This window comes from Pteropus alecto, unplaced genomic scaffold, assembly GCF_000325575.1.
Source record: "Pteropus alecto unplaced genomic scaffold, ASM32557v1 scaffold155, whole genome shotgun sequence".
Taxonomy (NCBI): Eukaryota; Metazoa; Chordata; class Mammalia; order Chiroptera; family Pteropodidae; genus Pteropus; species Pteropus alecto.
The window spans coordinates 17,777,110-17,795,873 of record NW_006438113.1 but is presented as its reverse complement, the minus strand read 5'-3'; the positions used below and the strand labels follow the sequence as shown (position 1 = coordinate 17,795,873).

General features: G+C 34.5%; 1 pseudogene; it reads right to left on the bottom strand.

Annotated features, from left to right (window-relative positions):
- The window catches only part of LOC102878158, a 68,363-nt pseudogene that overhangs the window by 1,862 nt on the left and 47,737 nt on the right, over positions 1-18,764 (bottom strand).

Below are 18,764 nucleotides of genomic sequence, written 5' to 3'. Positions count from 1 at the left end.
AATCATTTATTGGCAAAATGATGAAAGCTTTCTTTTTAAGATTTTTGTAAAGATGGCAGCTACAATCATTTCTATTTAACGTTGTTCTTAAGGACCTAGACAAGACTGTAAGCAAGGAAAAAAGAAATACTGGCATAAGGATTAGAAAGCAAGAAATAAGCTATCATTATTCTCAGATGATATGTTTTGTACCTGTAAAACTAAAAAGAATCCACAAATCAATTAGCTCTAGGGGAAGGCATATACTTTTTAATAAATGGTGTTTGAACAATATATAAAAAAAGTTTAATCCCTACTTCATAACATACACAGAAATTAATCCTAAATGGATTATAGCTTTAAATGTAAAAAATAAAACAAAACCTTAAGAAAGCAATATAGCCATGTGTTGGGATAGAAAAAGCAAAAGCTTTACCAGGTTAAAAAAGATTGATAAATTTGACTTTATAAAATTAACAACTTTATATAGCACAGACAAGATATTTATAGCACATATAACCAGTAAAGAGCTGATATTCACATTATAAAAAGATCTATAAGTCAACATGAAAAAGAAAATCTAATAAAATAAAAGGCAAGAGATTTGAACAGGCATTTCATAGACAAGGATATCCAAATGGCCAATAGATACAGAGAAAATTACTCAACTATAGTAATTATCATGGAAATGCAAGTTAAAACAATAATTAGATGCCTTGATTTGTGCATTAATATAGCAAAAACAAAAAGACTGATATTTCCAGGTGTTGGCAAGAATATGGAACAACCGGAATTTTATGCGTTGTTGGTCACTAACCATTCAATCTCAGAGCCAGCAGCAGAAGTGGGACAGCGATGGGGAGCTGGAAGAGAAGTCTCTTGCCTCTGTGGGTCAGCTGGCCCATCTTTTGGTCAGTGGAGCCTGCAGTTGGGGAAGGAGAGCAGAGTGAAGTGCAAAGGAGAGAAAGGAAAGCTGGAACCCATCAGGTACACACAATGCAAACACTTATGAAGGCAATAATTTTGTATTACTTTGCATTCCTTCCTTCCTTTCTTTCAGGTCTCCTGCAAATTCTTCTTTTGGCTAATTCTAACCCATCACCAGAAAGGAAGAGGTTTCTGGGAAACATAGGTTACAGTTTAACAAATCAACTACAATTATTCAACACATTTTACAGTAAAAATTTCAATGACATTTTTATAGGGTAAAAACCTAGGCTTTGGAATCAAGCAATCCTAGATTTGAAGTTTTTAAATTTATTGAAGTGACATTGGTTAATAAAATTATATAGGTTTCAAGTGTACAATTCAATAATATATCATCTGTATATTGCGTTGTGTTTACCACCCAAAGTTAAACTTTCTTCCGTTACCATACATTTGACCTCCTTTACCCTCATTTGCCTTCCCTGCTCCCTCTTTTTCCTCTGGTAACCACTAAACTATTGTCTGTGTCTATAAGTCTGTCTTCTTCATTTGTTGCTTTCCGTTTTATATCCCACATATGAATGAAATCATATGGTTCTCAACTTTTTCTCTTTATTTCACTTAGAGTGATAATCTCAAGATTCATCCATTTTGTCACAAATGGCAGTATTTCCTCATTTCTTATGGCTGAGTAATATTCCATTGTATATATGTACCACTTCTTTATTGAATTTTAATATAATCTTTTATTATTTGTGTGATCTTGGGAAAGTTACTTAATTCCTTTGAGTCTTGGTTTCCTTGCCCACAAAATAAGGAAGATGGTATATGAGTCATAGAGTTGTTTAGTATTAAATATTATATTGCATACATATTTTTCAAGACAGTGCCTAGTTCATTAAGAGCTTCAATAATGTTTTCCTTTAGCAATATTACTACTGTTAACTTGTAAAGATACTCGAATATTAGAATCTCCTGAAGAACTTTTAAAATATGCTGATACAGACTCTGCCTAGAGAGATTGTGATTTATTTGATATATTTCCCTGTCAGTAAGGGACCAGTGTAGACAGGATACTCTCTACCTTATGAAATTCCTCAGTCACAGACTAAGTCAAACTCTGTTAGCTTTTCCTAGACCAGCATCCTTTGTTTACAGGTTTTGTTACTTTTTTTTTTTTAATGCATTCTCGACATGTTTCAGAGGGTGTACTCTCATGTTCTTTATATTTACAAGTCACTCTGATGACCTTGAGTGAAAATGTGAGAAATCCTTGAAAGGAACATAGGAAACATCCCCATTTTCACCAACATTATTTTGGAAAGCTGGTGCTATAGAAAGCTAAACTCATAGATTTTGTTTAGATTCCTGCTACTTATAGCTACAGTGTGTGACCTTTTAATGAACTTTATAGCAAATTGGGGCATGGGATGAACAAGAGACATTCTTAATGTATCCTCCTCATCAGTGACTACAGAATGAAGTAATGTTATACAACCAGAAATGTAAATGTGAGATAGTGTGGTGGATTAATTCACAAGTATGCTGAATGTAATATGAATGAAGAGAAGTGAAAATTTGCTTTTTAGAATTTAGTGGCAAGGTAACTACCAGTCTTTAATTTGTACATGAGTTCCTTTTCATTGGTAGGCACTCTTTAATGCTTGAAATTTTAATACTCTATGGAGAGGATTTAAATGTATTTTTAAATGCCATTTGTTGTGTGTTCTGGGAAAATGAAGTGGAAATGGGAATATTAGGTTTGTAACGTGTTGTTGAAAATAAATCCCATTTTACTTTTACACCACAGTATTCATATATTTTTCATAAAAATTAGTTTATTCACATTTTAAGATTTAATATCTACCTTTCAGATCTGCCCATCTCTGGTTTGTAGGCTGCTCTTTTTTTTTCCTTTTGCAAGTGGGTTGGCAGCTCAATTGTTAGAGTTCTGTTTTCTAAGATTGTACTGCTATACTCAAGCCTATGGTTTCTTTGAACTAAACCAGTGGTATGAATAAATGAAAATCAGAAAAAATGAAGAAAGACACAATTATTAAAATATATTTGAGAGTAGTGGCATAGTTAAAACTTTGAAATAAAGCTGAGAAATGAGTAATTTTGGGCAGTATGAATTTTGCTCTACATTATGAGAAAAATAAAATTTCTGTATTTCTCCAGATTTAGTTAAAATAATTTGTGTGATTTTTTTTTTTATCCACAGATATGGGGTTTGAAATGGCTTTTCCTCCCTTCACGTTATCCTCAAAGTTTTATGCTCAGTAGTTAATGAATTCAGTATCATTTAATGTCTATATGTACCAAGAACTGCTCTAGGCAATAATGAAATCACAAAGTCCACACTCTCTTGGGGGTTTCAGTTAGTTCATCCCTACAATTAGTGATGTCCATTATTGGCCAGATCTTCATTAATCACAGATTCTGCAGAAGCAGCTATTTTTCTTTTAGGCACAAGCTTTAACCCCTGGGACTCAACTAGTGCCAATTCTTCCCTCACTAGACTCTGAAATGCTTACCTCTAGCCATTGTCTGTATATATAATAATAGAGATTTTAAAAGGTATCAATTGTCAGAAACAACATGTGCCAAGAACTCTCCCAATTATCTATTTGTACCATCTTACTTGATTCTGACAGTAACACTTGGAAGTAGAGACTATTATTTTCTCCATTTTTTGATATTGAGAGTTTTTAAAGAGTCAAAGCACTTAGCCAAGGGTACCTGGCAAGTAAACGGCCCAGCTGGGAATCAAATCCGAAACAGTCCAATCAAAATATTGGACCTTAACCCCCTACACAAATAAATATTTATTACACATATAAGCACTTCAATTTTTAAATACATAGATGCTATGATTAATTCAATATCAATCAAAGAGACAATAATTTCACAGTAGCTTTACTTTTACTGTATTTCCTCTTGTAAAAGTAGTATGTGGAGTGGCACTCAAAATTATTTGATATTTAAAAGTGGTCCGTATATTGAAAAATAAATATATGTTAGGAACTAACGAAACATGCTAAAAGCTTCTTGAGGGCCAGGGAAATTATTTTAATTAACATTTTATTTCCAGTGTTTAGCCCACATCTGTCACATAGAAGGAGGGCAACAGATGTTTGGTAAATGTGTAAGTGCACATATAAATGAATCCCATTGCTAATTAAGTAGGATAGTGGCCCAGTTATCCAACATGTAACCTATATATAGCAATCACTGGAGTGAAATGTGTAACTGGATAACAAAGTATTGGTAAACAAAGGAGAATGTGGGAGACAAATATCAGTGCTAAACAAAAAGAGTCAGACCAGTTAAAAGGGACAAATGCTTTTTGAATATTCTTTCTAACTTTGTTTACCTAAAACTGATACCAAGGGGGCTCATCTTGTAAGATTAAAATGAATAATCCGTTATTGAAATTTAATTGCTCACTTGACATTGTGTGCATTTTATTTTCCTGCATCCCATAACTAGATATAATTATTTAAATTTTTTACATTCAACCCCAAAAAGACAAAATATATATATTTTATATCTGGAGAGAGCACATTGAGTTTTGGGATCTCAAAAGAATTAATTGTTTTTCTACATTGTAATTATGTGGAGACCAATGAGAGGTAATGAATATTTTTGAGATATAGCATTTTCATGTTTCTTTGTTTTAATTTTTCTTTTCATAATTTTTTTCTATTGATTTTAATTAAACAGTCCTCTGTTTATGAGAGACTAGAGAAAATTTAATATCCTCAAATTAAGGAAAACAAACAAAACAAGAAAACGTTTAGCAAAATTGGTTTCTTGAATTGTACTTTACATTACGATTTGAGGGTTTTTTTTTCGCTAAGACAGATTTAATATAGAAAAAGTGTACCCCAGGAGAGTGATCTAAGCTTTCACAGCTCTTATCAGAGGTGAATAGTGTTTCATTAATTTCATATGAAATCTTCTTATGTGACAGTATAATTATAATATTATACAGCTTAGCTAGATAGCTTTAAATGATCTGCCAGTACAACCTCAGAAATGAAGGGTCATGCAGGGTACAAGAAGTCTTCAAGATTCCATTTTGAAAACTAAGTACTCTTGGCAAGAGACAAAATTGCTAATGTGTTTCTATATTTGAGATGACTTCTATTCCTCAGAAGGTTCCTTATAGCTCAGTGCAATGTCTCTAATTCTTTGAAATACCAGTCACTGCAGTTTACACTTCTCTTTGCTTTGGGCAAAAATCTGAGAAAAATGTACTGATTGAGAAGGTAGCACAGATAGGAAAGATGAAATACTCACTCCATGCTTTGGTATGAGTTGTGAAGTATGTATTTCTGGATATTAGAAATTCACTCAGAATAAATTGGAGATGTGTAGGGGTGTGGTGGGCAAAACTTTTGTCCACTGAAAGCAGCTTTCTTTAGTACATTACTCAGAGCACATCAACTTCCAGAACTTTCCACAAGACATCAACTGGCTATTTCTGTATTACTCATTTGAATTTATCCACATCCATTAATTTCCTGGCAGATTGGAGCTCCTATTGCTTTAAATTAATTTTTTAAAAAAATTACAGTTATATTCATTCCAGGTATTTAGTATAGAGGTTAGATATTTATATAACTTATAAAATGATCCCCCTGGCAAGTCTAGTACCCACCTGGCACTATACAAAGTTATTATGATATTATTCACTATATTCCTTGTGCTGTACTTTACATCCCTGTGACTATTTTGTAACTACCAATTTGTACTTCTTAATCTGCTTACTTTTTCCGCCCAGTCCTCAAACCCCCTCCCATCTGGCAGCCATGTTAGTTCTCTGTAACTATGTTTGTTTCTATGTTGTTTGTTTGTTGATTGGTTTCAGATTCCACATATAAGTGCTTTTAATAGAAATTATAGGTAGAAGAGAAACATAGCATCAGATGTAATCTCAGCACAGTGAGAAATCAAATTTTTACTCTTTGGTATATGTAGTTCTCTGTAACACAGAGTTCAATTTTTGCTCTCTCGTCACAAGTTGTTGGGAAAGGAGGATTTAATCAAGAAAGCCCAGAAATGGGAAACCAGAAGCTGGACTGTTATTTCCAGCTTGGTTCTAATGTTTTTTTTTTTTTTTTCTTTTCTTTAGAATGCTGTAACAACAATTTATGTATTACTCATTTGAGTAGGAAAAAAGAAAGTAAAACTGATTGTAAGGCATTATGGAGAGAATACATATAATGTTTTGTTTTTCAGTTGATTACATTGAGGAAATAATCTCAGGATCCTGATACTACAATGTAGTGAAAATAAATTAGGCCAGAAATTTATTTTCTGTGTGACTGTGAACAATTTCTTTGGAGTCTTGAGACATAAATTTGTTCATTTATAAAGTAGAGATGGACTATATGGTAATATGAAGTACCTCTAAGTCCTAAAACTTATTGACTCTTAGGTTTTGGAATTAGTGTGCTGTGCGAGGTAAAGAGATTGATGAACATATTTCTTCTTAGTTGGTTTATAAATTGTCAGAATGAAACTTTAAAAAATGCCAGGTACTTTTGCATAAACCTCCAAAGAGAGTAAAATTTAGGAGCCTTCACAAAGTTCATTTCTTAATCTTTTGCATTTGACACATTAAAAATGAATGATTATCAATATCAACATTTGAGAAAAAGAATTTTCATTAAATTCCCTGGGATGGCACAAGACAAATTTTGACATAGTGCCAGTACTTTCAAATAGCAATATATATAGTTTCACACAAAATTCAAGAATAGAAAGCAGAAATAACAATATGAATTTTACATTCTGCCTTAAATGTTGGGGATAAAGCAGTATGTCTTTTACTTCATTTTTCTAATTCTTTATAGCCAAAACAAAGTGAGTTTCAAAGAATTTTCTGGAGAATTTTGAAAAGTGTAGTTTCTAAATGTATGAACCTGGGTTTTAAGGAATACAATTAAATTTTTTTAAAAAAGTGAAGGGATTTATTTGTATCACTTACTACTCAGTGTACTTTTAATATTTCTGAAGCAAGCAATTCAATAAATAGCTACAAAGCAAGAGGACAGGCAAGCAAGCAAGGCCAGCCAATGATGAGCAATACTTATGTCTTCCTCTCTTCCTCACTTCTTTGTTTTGTCATAAAGAAAAGAATTAATTTTCTATTCAGAGCATAATAAAAAGTGCTTGGCATGTATGTTTGTTAGCAACATCGTTAGTATCAGAGAAAAAAGAAAACAACAAATCTAAGATAAGTGGTGTGATAAAGTAAAATATGGCCTATTCATTTGAAAGATGATTATTAAAATGATGATTTTGTATATATAGGTATGTACTTATATATGTAGGTTGTGTATGACAGGGTGAAATAATCGGCCAGCGGTCTAATCTGTTTTGCCCCCTGTTAAACTGGTTGCCAAATATCTTAAATATTATCTATGAGACTTGTAATAATACTGGAAAATATTTAGGTTATAAGGTTATTTGAACTGAGTTTAATGCAAAATTTAACATAAAGATTGATTTATTTATATTTTAGAAAGCCATTTGAATATTTAAGAAATATAATATTTGAAAATTAGTGTAAAAACATCTGACATTATCAAGACAGATTAGTCAGTGTGATGGTTTATTTTATGTGTCAACTTGACTGGGCTAAGGGTTGACAGATAGCTGGTAAACGTTATTTCTGAGTGTGTCTGTGAAGGTGTTTCTGGAAGGGATTAGCATTTGAATCAGGAGACTGAGTAAAAGAGGGTTCTCTCACCAATGTGAGTTGGCATCATCCAATCCTTTGAGGGCCTGAATGAAAGGTGGAGAAAGGGTTCATTTGTTCTCCCTTGCTTGAGCTCATGCATTCATCTTTTCCAGCCCTCAGATATAAGCACTCCTGATTCTTGGGCCTTTAACATGGACTGGAACTTATACTATCAGTTCCTCTGGCTCTCAGTCCTTTGGACTCACTGAATTATAAAACCAGATTTCCTGGTCCTCTAGCTTGCAGACTATAGATTATGGGACTTCTCAGACTCCATACTCATGTGAGCCAATTCCTATAATAAATATCTCTTTATATTAAATACCTATTTATATCTATAATATATGTTATATATCTATATCTATCTTCTATCTATCTATCTATCTATCTATCTATCTATCTATCTATCTATCTATCATCATCATCATTATCATTATCATCTATCTTCAATTGGTTCTGTTTCTCTGTAAAACCCTGACTCAGTCAGTTAATCAAAAACTGGTTAAAGCAAGAAATCATAAAAATTGATATATAGAGAGATCGATTTTATTTACACTTACACCATACAAATGTATATCCATTCACCAATCTTTTGATGAGGCAAGGGCTTTCTATAAATCTGGGACTAATAATTAAAAATTCACATTGTGTTCCTATAGGCTATGTATACATAACATATTACTTATGATTTTCCTTTAGAGTAAGAACTGACAATACTAGCAAAGAAATTTGCATAATCTTTCTCTGTTTTTGTGATTGTTTTTTCCAAATCATTTGAAGACATCCCACCATGGTTAATTTGACAGAAAAATTTTTAATGGTTTTTATTTATTGAGGCTTACCAAAGGATTCAGCTTAATTTTCATAGAAATAACAACTACTTTTCATGTTTATATTTTGTAAGTTTATTTAATAGTTCATTACATTATTATGTAATTGAATTAACTAATTGATTTACATTATTATGCGTTATAAACACAATAACAATTGGTATAATCAGGTTTGGAAGCAATGGAATAATATTTGCGTCAACTCTAAAACATCTTTAAGTAAAATATGTAGTTAATTTATCCAAATTCTATTAACTGCTCTATTAATGGTCTAAAATTCTGAAAGCCAACAAATTATGAGCTAGCTGGAACCCACTGAAAAATTTCCTTAATCTTCTTTCTTTGTTTATGAGTCCAGGGAATTCCATGGCGATAGTTGCAAAACAGTTTGAATGACTTTTATATAAAGCAGTAAGCAGCAGGTTCAGATTTGGCTATGTGTAAGTCAGCATTTCTGAGCCATCAGAAACAGGAAATCCCCTAGGATCTGATCAAGGGAAGAGACTAAAATGGCAATTATTACTCCACACTGAAATAAACTTTTTCTCATCCTGAGGATTCGAAAACAATAAGAAAAAGATTCCAGATACAGTCTAATTAACATCAATAACCAGGAGATATTAGTGGTTTCTATGATCCTTAAGACAGATCCCATTGCCAAAGGGAAACTTAGAATATTTTGTCTTAATGTCATTCCCTTCACATGGGAGTCAGCAAAGATTGATTTGGAAATAATTTTATGAAGTTTTTATTTGTAAAAAACTTATCAATTCAGCTTCCATTAATTCCATCCTCCAACTCAACAACATAACCATGCTCAACTTTAGGACACAGGGAAGAAGTGGGAAAGGGAGATATCACTCTCCGAAAAACAAAACAAAAAGCATCCCCCATCTAAAAAATAACAATCAGCCCAACAGAAAAGCAAACAACACATAAACCTTTTCTTGACTTCACATTCTACTCCAGACCTGGCCTCATTTCTTAGCCTCTCTTTATAACAAAATGCCCAGAAAGAGTTAATACTTGCTCTCTAATTCCCTTTCTCTCATTAAAAAAAAAAAAAAAAAAAATCACACTAGTTTTCTCCTCTCATAGTCTGCTAAAACTGCTCCTGTTGACATCGATAATGATCTTTACATTACTAAGTCCAAGAGTGAATTCACAGTCTACAACTTAACTTGACCTATATGCAGCTATTATACTCTTTCCTTTGATATACATTTTATTTTCACCTGGCTTCTGGGACAACATGAAACTCCTAGTTAAATTTTTATCTCATGGAAACTCTTTTGAACTACTCTACTTTCTTGGTTCCCAATTCCTAAACTTTAGACTGTCACAGAGACAAATCTTCCTTTCACTTATAACTCCCCAGAGGATCTTACTCATTCTCAAGGTTTTAAATATCATCTATATGCTATTGATGGCTAAAATTATATATCTAATCTATACTTCTCCTCTAAAATTTAGACTTTAATATCTAACTTCCTATTAAATAATTGGATGTCCAGTACAAATCTCAAAATCAACATGTCCCAAACTGAACTCATAATCTTTTCTCCAAACTTCTCGTCAGCTTTCCCTGTCTGAATAAATGCTTATATATGTCTCCATTTGCTCAAACAAAACCCCTTGGACTTATGATTTAAGTAATCACACATTCTATCTGTTCATCAACCCTGTATCTCTGCCCTTAGAATAAATCGAGAATCCACTTTTCATCACTTCTACTCACCAACCTTTCTTTTGCATTGATTTTGCCAATAATCTAACCAGCTCTCTCCGCTTCTCCTTGACCTCTTATAGTCGACCTCCACAGAGAAATAATAGTGATTCTGTGGAACAATGTGCAAGATCATGTTACTTTTCTGCTTGAAACCTCTATTGGTTTATCATCTTGTACAAAATAAAAGTCTGTGTTTACAGCAGGCCCTTCGAGATCGGAGCCCTCCTCCTCTCAGAACTCAGCTTGACTACTGGCTCCAACCACACTGCCCTTCTTGCTTTTCTCTGACCAGGGAAAGCACATTTATGCCTTGTTTTTTTGTGTGTGTGTAGGATGTTCCCTCAGCTTGGAATGCTCTTCCCTAATTTCATGCATATGAATAGTCTTTTTACTTTGTTCACGTTTTGATACTTCTTCATTGACTACCTATTCAAAATAGCAATCCCTCCCTCCCCAACATTATCTATCCTCTTTCCTTCTTTGATTTTCTCAGTAGCATTCTTTACCGCCTAACATATGAGAGAGTTGACGTGTGTGTGTGTGTGTGTGTAATATAAAAGGATACCCTCCCTTGTGTCACTCAGTGAAAAGAGTATGGCTCTTTAACTTGAAATGAGTGATTGATTCAGGGATAGTAAAATGGAAAGATGCTTGTCCTCAGCAACCCTACAGTCACTCTGTTAAACTTGAATGATCCAAAAAAAATCCTTATTATTGAAATTTTACTTAGTCAACTTGACAAATAGCTATTAGGGTTCAGAAAATGTAGTTCTAGGCAGCAATAATTCATGTTGAAATTTTCAAAACAGTTTTAGTTAGTGAGTTGACCATTTATATTTTGAAAATAACTTTAGAGCCAATAGTCAGTAATACGAATAGTTATTTATTGAGAACTCTGTATAAATGGAAGGATTTTTTTGTGCATGTGCTTTATACATATATTATCTCATTTAATCTTCTCACCAGCTCTTCAGTGTAGATATTATTATCTTGATTTCCAAGTAGAGAAAACTGAGGCTCAGAAGGTTAAGTAAGTACTCTTTAACACTTGGTAAGCAGCAGGCCTGTCTGGCAACTGGCCACATATTTTTTCCCGCTCACTGTAGCTTGTCCTATAAAAGAGCAATAAAGATCAATGGATATGTGGAACATAGCAGGAACATACATGGAAGTGATTTTCCATGTATTTTGGAAATATACATCTTTCCATGTGCATTTTTACTGTATGAATGACATGTTAACCTCTAGTGAAGGAAAAAATTTTAAAAAACAACATAATAAATAAATAAAAAATAAAACACATACTTTGCAGGCATACCAGAAGATTTATAAAAGAAGTGTCTGACCTTCAAGAAATCATTGCTAATGAATATGATTTATTAGTATGTGTGCTAATAAACGTGTGCTAATGAACATGAATCCCATTGTCTCTATCTCCCAATTCCTTATTTACAAACTGATCTAGTGCATCTATAGTCTTATGAAATATTACATGGATATTTTTACCACCTTGCATTTTTTAGCTTTACTGACTATATGATGGAAAAGTGTAAGAGGTTTTTAAAATCAAAAACATTAAGAGTTTTATTTCAGGATGAGTACTTCTCCACGTGTGGTCACAGTTCTTAATACTCATAGGTAAGAAGGTAATGTAGGGAGGAGGCAAGAGAATTGAAATGTTAAATCAAGCTACATTCAGAGGCTGCGATATGCTCATCGGCTTTGCAGCCAGGCCTGGAGGACACATGCAGAACAAAGGAAGATTTCTGCTGGGATTGCTAACAACCCATTTCCTGTGAAGGGGAAACAGGAAGAACAGAGTCTTTAAGTGGCACCTTACACAAATAAAATCATTCATTCCCTATGACGAAAACCATGGGGAACCTATGGGCTAAAGGCTGGGAACTGCCAGCAGGCCTTTCATGCTGCATATTCTCACCTTTTCACACTACATACTCTTCCCCTTCCCCTTCCTCACTCTATGTCCATATCAAAGGAAACGAGTAAACAAGTTTTTAAATAATTTACAGGAACTAAAGAATGATATATAAACTGAATTCCCTGAATGCTTGGGGTCCTTCTTTCTCTCAGTGCTCTCAACTGTCTCTCACTGTCCTAGTCTCTCTTAGTCCCTCTGTTACCGATGGAACATTGGAGTTCCAGTAACACACACACACTTCTAGGTCCTTTTTACTGCTGAAGAAATAAATTTCAACTCAATAAATATGAGAAATATTCATTTATTAAAAGCACATTATGAGGTAGAAGACGGGTCAAGCCTAAAACTGGCTAACCACGTGGAAACAGGTTTACATACCTCTGGGTGGTGGAGACGAGGTTACAGCCAGGGAAGATGGAGAGCTGTAACTCCAGGGGAGAGAGTTCTGAGTTATATTTAGGGCCCTTATGGGTGGTTACAAAAGCATTTTTAGGTGATTGGCAAGTGAGGTCATTTTGATTGACACTTAGCTGCTATATAACTCTTTGCCTAATGCGTGTGTGCGTGCCTAGAATTCTACCATTGGGGTGTTCTTTGGGTGGTCTCTAGGTCAGGCCCCTATTCCTTTGTTCCCCCTTTCGCTCATGTCTGACTAGCTACCTAACACCTCTCACTCTGCCTCTGAAAGGAGACCATGCTCTGTCTGTGGAGCATTACCCCGTTTCTAATAAATTTTCTTTTTACCCTAACTTTGGCATGTGTGTTGAATTCTTTCTACACTCTGCCAAAAGACACTGTTTTTCTCTCAGTACAGGGCTTGGTTTCCCGCCCCGCCCCCCCACATATTTCAGAGGGAAATTTGCCCTGACCTGCATCAAAGGCACTTCATTGGTCACTGTGCTGAACACCAAAGATGATCCCAATGCAAGAGTGAAAACTTGATAGCACTGTTAGCAATGCAAGAGACAAAAACACATTTTTTCCGCATCTTTTTAAAACTGCTGAGTCCAAGAACATGGTTTGTGAATCCAAATACAATTTCACCAAGAAGTCATATGCAGGAAATGAGAGGAAAAAAAAAAAACTTAATCGAAAATGATGCTAGTTATATAAGAGATCTGTGGAATGCAGCGTAATCATAATACTATATGACAATTGCAGCCACTATAAAGTGTTATAGCAGAAATTGTTATTTAAAAAAAATTTTGTGATTCAGTGTCGTGGACTATCAGAGTTGCTTTTAATGGAAGGATAACACTGATGCCTTATCAGACCTGCAGTACAGGGAGAGGAGAGAAGAGAAGAAACATGCATGGATGCCATGTAATATAGATGCCAATAAAAAAAGATGAGACAGAGAGAAGGAGCCAGTTTAATTAACTCTAGAAAAGTGCCTTGAATAGACACGTAACACATATTTATTCTGTATATCTTTATCGATATATGGAAAATGTGTGGTAATAAATTGGGTGAAGTAGGCTTATACTCTTTAAAGTAAAATGAAGCTTTATATTCGATTCAATTCAGTAAACCCACTGCTGAGGTCATCTATAATGGGGCAGTTGAATTTGGTGGACAACAATATGGGCAGTGGAATCAGATCTTAATCTTACCCTTTAATCTGACATTTTCTAGCTGGGTAATCTGGGGGATAGACTTCATTGCTCCTTTCTTCAGTTCCTGAGTCAATAAGCACAACAGAGTGCTTAATACAGTGCCTCTCACATAGTAGAACTTAAGGAAATTTAGAAATTACAATCAATTGTTATGTTTTATTGGCTTCCGTCTTATTTCTTTTTCCTTTTCTTTCAACTTTTTTTTTTTTTTTTTTAAGTTAGAGAACCTTCTGCCTACAAATAGTTGTCTTTATTTCTGGAGTTAGAGACATTAAATCTCTTTTGGAAGAATACAACTTGGAAGGTATTAGTCATGTCAGTGTATCGTTGGAAAAGGGCACAACAAGATTTCTTTGGCCTAGCAGAGACTGTCTCTTCCCATAACCTTTGCAGTATGGAGATCTGAGATAACTTAAGAAGTGGTGATCAAACTAGTAGTAAAACCAGGATGCTTCCTGGATAGAAAAAGATTAAAACTTCAATCTTTCATTTTAAATAAAATCAGCTTTATTGAAGTAAAATGTGCATACAATAAAATTCCCAATTTTAAATGTACATTTCTGTCCCTTTCACTTTCAATGTTCAAACTATTATGTGGTATCTCTGATGCACTGATATGGGTCTGACTAAGGCCATCAAGCAGAAAAAGAGACCATGAGTCCTTGAATGGAAACTCACCAGAAGGATTAGGGAGATAACTGCCTACAGTCTTGCAAAATCTCAGATTTAAACTTGAAAATGCACATTCTAAATGTTTCTTGGAGAAAAATGTGAAAAGTATACAAGTGCATATGAATTTAAGATTCTTTCAACAAAAAAAAAAAGATGTAACTTTGCAAAGTCTCTTTTCTAAAGATACAAGGAAACAGTGACTGAATTGAACCACAAGAAGAGCGATCTCCTTTTTTTCCATTTATAGCAACAATAGCAACTGTAGTTAGAGAATGGAGATTTCTGTGATACTGGAAAGCTTTTCAGTTCTTCCTCCACGAAGCACTGTGTCCATGACTAGTCCTTGTAACTGTTATTATGTGGGGATATGAGCCTATTTGGGAAAGTAGGAGGAAAGCAGAGAAGGAACAGGAATTTGTTGATAGTATATTGGAGGATTATATTTATATTGACTTAATTATTGAAAGACATATGATTTTATTTTGAATCTGAAGATGATAAAATGATATGTATATATTATGCATACTCACATAATCATTACATTATTATTATTATTACTATAATCTTTAGGCACAAATCCAGATGTTACCAAGTATGCGAAAATAAACTAGACTTTTTCCAACCGCAAGGGGTTTATAGTATATTAGGTGAAATAAACGTGTTTACAAATAACTTTTAACTATGTGAGTTGAGGCTATTGAGTTGGGTTGTGGAAAATCCCTAGGATTTCTATAAACTGAAATAGTTGAAGAGGCATTTTCATCGGGCAGTGAAATTACCATAAGCAGAGAGGGAAGTTCAAAAATCAATTGGAAGAACAATGACGAGTTGGGTGTGTCTGGTTAATGGGTGAAGTCATCAGAGGTTAAAGCCAGTAAGGAAATCAGTAGCCAGATCTTAAAAGAAAGGCTTTGGGAATTTGGGCTTTCACTTTGCGATGGTTTCTGAGTTGTGAATGACATGACATGAGTCATGCCTTAAGATATTCTGTCCATGTGTGAAGGACTGAAGAAAGAGGACAGGGAATAGTGAAAGGCTGGAGTGGCCTTTTGTCTCTGATTTGCTGGAATATTGTTTCTCCATAGTACTCTGTAAAACTAGAACTCCAAATGCATCTGTTTCATATGTAAAAGTAGTACTATGGTCTGGACTTGTGCTGAGTTTTATGGGCCCAGAATTTGAATGATTTTGTTTAAATGTTAATAGATGTGGGAGAGGACACTGTAGGGAGTGTGTGGCTTCATGGTTTGCAGACATCATTTCAAGCTTGGGCATAAGACTATGGATGATTTCTTTGTAGGCCTCCTAACAGAAGACATGGCTATCCAGAAATTAAATAAAGATATAAGAGCATACTCAGAATTATCACTCTTGGAAGCCTAGATATGTCTTGGTTAAATTAAAATGTTTAATTAATGTCATATAAAGTCTATTGTGGTTAGATATTAAAAAATAAAAAAAACAGAAAACCTACTAGAACATTAAGATTGCAAATACTATGCTAAGACTGGATATGTTACTGCTATAGTGTTTCCAGATGAAAATGGAACTTTTAATTCTGTAATGATCATTGTTATTTTCATTTTCCTTTAAATATTGTCTATAGATGTGGATCATTTTTATACCTCTTGGGGTTCCCAGACCTATTACAAAGGCCCAAAATAGGTAGATGAAAATCACTGTTTTTTTTTCTTTCTTTCGTTTTTAACCTTTTCCATTTTATTTATTTTTTTTAAATAACTTTAAAAAATTTTCAGTTACAGTTGACATACAACATTTTGTTAGTTTCATCTCATGACTATTTTGTAACTATCAATTTGTACTTCTTAATCCCTTCCCCTTTAAGCCCATCCTCCCTTATCTCTCTCTCACTGGCAACCATCAGAATGCTCTCTGTATCTATGCGTTTGCTTCTGTTTTGTTTGTTCATCAATTTTGTTCTTTAGATTCCACATATAAGTGAAATCATAGGGCACTTGTCTTTCTCTGTCTGACTTACTCCACTTAGCACAATACCCTCTAGATCCACCCATGTTGTTGCAGATGGCAAAATTTCATTCCTTTTTATGGCTGACTAATATTCTGTTGTATATATGTACCACCTCTTCTTTATTCTAATCCTCTGTTGATGAGACATTTAGATTGCTTCTATATCTTAGCTATCGGAAATTGTACTCGTTCTTTGTCTTTTGTTATAGCCTTTGTGTTAAAGTCTATTTTGTCTAGTATTAGTATTACTACCCCAGCTTTTTCGTTTCTTTGTTTCCATTTTCATGGAACATCTTTTTCTCTTTACTTTCACTATGTGTGTGTTTTTCTATCTGAAGTGAGTCTTGTAGGCAGCATATGTAAGGGTATTGTTTTCTTATCTATTCAGTCACCCTATCTTTTGGAGCATTTAATCCATTTACATTTAAAGTAATTGTTAATAGAGATGTAGTTATTACCATTTTATTATTTATCTTTTTATATATATATTTTTTCTTCTTAATTCTCTCTAATATTTCTTGTAATATTGGTTTGGTCAATGAACTTCTTTAGCTTTTTCTCATCTGAGAAGCTCTTTATGTGCCCTCTGTCTCACTTACCCACAATCTCCACTGGTTTTCACAGCCAGAAATGTGGGGAACTCAAGGCTTGGAGCCCATTGTGGGTCTGGGACACCTCACTCCTCCAGGGGGACTTCAACAGCTGATCTATTCCTCCTGATTTTTAACTGCCACACATGGGTGTGGGACCAGCTCGTTCATTGTCTTCACCCCCACTACCAGTCTCTAGGTGGCTTCTTCTGTATATCCTTAGTTATAGGACATCTGTTCAGCTAGATGTCAGATGATTCTTGATGATAACTATCATTTGTAGTTTAGTTGTAATTTTGATGTGGTTGTGAGAGGATACATTTACCTACTCTACCATCTTGACTAGAAATCCCTCAAAATGGTTTGTTTCAATGCCTTTAGAGTGAGACTGTTCTGAACTAAAGGGGGTTCATTTACCTGCATTCTTCAAAGTCAAACGAAACATAAACAAGGGTGTGCATAAAGAAAGTAATGGTTTATTATTTAAGAAAATTGTGTGAAGCCCAGAGACACAGGTGAGCTAGTGCTCAAAGATATGGATCACTGATGCCTCTAAATGATAGGTTATAAAGGGGAAAAATTGTTAGTCATAGTAGCTAAGAGAGTTGGGGTCATGGGCACTATTGATTAGTTGGGGCTGGAATGGGACCTCATTGCATCGGGTCCTGATGTCAGTCATGATGTCATTCTATTTGGCTTCAAGGATGTGTGGATGATAAAGTCATTTTGCCTTCACGGATCTGCAACTAAAACTCAACTGAGGTCAAGATGTTATCTTTAGTTTCTGGAAATATGTTTCTATGGTCAAGAGACCTAAGACTTTGCTCTTAAGAATGTTTGATACTGACCAGAATCTGATGTCTTAAGAGGTTATTGATTAAGGGAGTGATTGTGCAGTATGTGCAAAGGTGGAAGGATAAGGAAAAAAAAAAAAAAAAAAAGCAAGTCACGGTGCTATCAGATTCTAGGAGAAAGAGAAAAGTAAAACGTCATTTTAAAGAAGTAAAGTTTTTGCACGATTACAGAATCTAAACCATCTCCTCATTTAGTGCTGGGAATCTTTTTCTGAACCACCCCTCCTATGGCTGTAATGACTTAGGGCCTCCAGGCATTTTTCCCAGTTGCTGTATCATATAATAGGATAAATGAGGCAGCTAGACAGGGAACCTACTCATGAAGACTGAAATCAAAACTACCAATGGCACTGAATTTCCCTCAAGGTATAGAACTCACGTAAAAGTCTCATTGACTGGTCCCTATGACATGCTGTGTGAATGAATGAATGAGTGAGTGTGTGTAAGTGTGTGTATGTGTGTGCGTGGTTGTATGGTGGGAAATCCATTAAGTACTGCAGTCAACAATTAGATATATAGGCTTTATAATGTTTGATAATTAACATATTAGTAAGCTACTACTGAATAACAAATACCTCACCACTTAAGAGTTTAAAATCACTTATTATTAATCACAAAATAATGGTAAGCTGGGTAGTTCTGCAGATCTGAGTTGGGCTTGGAAGGATTCTCTCATGTTTCTGCAGTCAGCTGTGGCTCTGATAGGTAGCTTTACTGATCTTGGCTGGACTATCCCACATTTGGGCCTCACCTGGGACATCTGTGTCAATTTAGCTCTCCTGCATGTCTCATCCTCTAAGAGAATAGCCCAGGTGCATTCTGATGGCAAAAGTAGAGGAGGAAAAGAGAGCATGGAAGCCCACAAAGTCTCTTGGGGTTTAGATT